This window comes from Mandrillus leucophaeus, unplaced genomic scaffold, assembly GCF_000951045.1.
Source record: "Mandrillus leucophaeus isolate KB7577 unplaced genomic scaffold, Mleu.le_1.0 Scaffold35, whole genome shotgun sequence".
NCBI classification, from domain to species: Eukaryota; Metazoa; Chordata; class Mammalia; order Primates; family Cercopithecidae; genus Mandrillus; species Mandrillus leucophaeus.
Window position 1 is genome coordinate 2,971,432 of NW_012103698.1, and position 409 is coordinate 2,971,840.

A 409-nucleotide genomic window follows, 5' to 3' on the forward strand; every position below is an offset into this window, starting at 1 on the left:
AGGCAGGAGAATGGCGTAAACCCGGGAGGCGGAGCTTGCAGTGAGCTGAGATCCGGCCACTGTACTCCAGCCTGGGCGACAGAGCGAGACTCCGTTTCAAAAAAAAAAAAAGAAAAAGGCAGAGAAAAACCTATGGTGGTCCAATTTCCACTGAAAGTTCAGAAAGTGGGTAGTCAAGTTATTATATTATTATTATTGTATCATATCAGTATATTATAAGATATAATTATTGTATTGTTATATATAATTATTATGATCAGTATGTTGGTAAGCAAGTGTTAAATATAAAATTCTTTTTCTTGAATTCTGTTTTTATTTCAAAGTTTTCTGACCCGCCCATCTCAGTCTCTGAGCTCATCTTAGGCAGCAGGCCTGATTTTGGGGGTCTTGGACTGGAGTATGCAGAAGA